This window comes from Dipodomys spectabilis, unplaced genomic scaffold, assembly GCF_019054845.1.
Source record: "Dipodomys spectabilis isolate Male_0828 unplaced genomic scaffold, ASM1905484v1 ptg000193l, whole genome shotgun sequence".
Lineage (NCBI taxonomy): Eukaryota > Metazoa > Chordata > Mammalia > Rodentia > Heteromyidae > Dipodomys > Dipodomys spectabilis.
The window spans coordinates 1,987,139-1,987,885 of NW_024870870.1; the positions used below are offsets into that span (position 1 = coordinate 1,987,139).

Consider the following 747-nt stretch of genomic DNA (forward strand, 5'->3'; position numbering starts at 1 on the left):
AGATTGCATTCCATATAAAAACAGTTTAAGATTCTTTTTTCTCCAAGGTCCTTATAGTATTTTATTTCTTTGGGATAAAATTAAAATGTTATCTAATGTAAAAGTTTTGTAAAGGTTATGCTATGTAAAGACCTTTCTAAGGTGAAGATTTAATACACTGATATCAAACTAACTTTTAATTATATGAATCACATATGTTGTTACACTTGTATTTTTGCAATCAACTTTTTAATAACTGTTTGTAATTTCTAGCAACTGAAGAATGAAAAATATGGAATAATTCGCATATTTTCATATCATCCTTGTCCAAGTGGCATGCTAATCTCCATATTGTTGTAATTTATGTATACATGCTGCCGAAGCATGTAGTATCCTGTATATTTAAGTAGTTAATGATGCAATCTCTATACAGGCATATATCCTTGGTTGTCTATTTGTAACAAGGAAACCTTATTGTTACTAACAATGCTATTGATCTTATTTCTCTGAAGTTCTGTGTATAGTGGAAAAAACATATTGTTCGGTAGATTGCTCACACTTGCATTTTTTTGCCAATGACTATTTTAAGTCTTTTTCATTTTAAATTTGATCATACTTTGAAGCCTTTATAGCTAGGCTCAAAGAGATGGCTTTTCAAGTACTTATTTATCAACTGAGTTAGCTTTGTGGAGCTAATGGATTCAAAGTAAGCCTTGCTGAAGAGCTACTTCTAAACTTTTGCAGCTTTAAATTTCCCAAATGAGGTCT

At 30.1% G+C, this 747-nt stretch overlaps 1 pseudogene; it reads right to left on the reverse strand.

The window, feature by feature from the left end:
* Positions 1 to 265: 265 nt before the first annotated feature.
* On the reverse strand, positions 266 to 365 carry LOC122121701 (annotated as a pseudogene).
* Between the last annotated feature and the right edge of the window lie 382 nt (positions 366 to 747).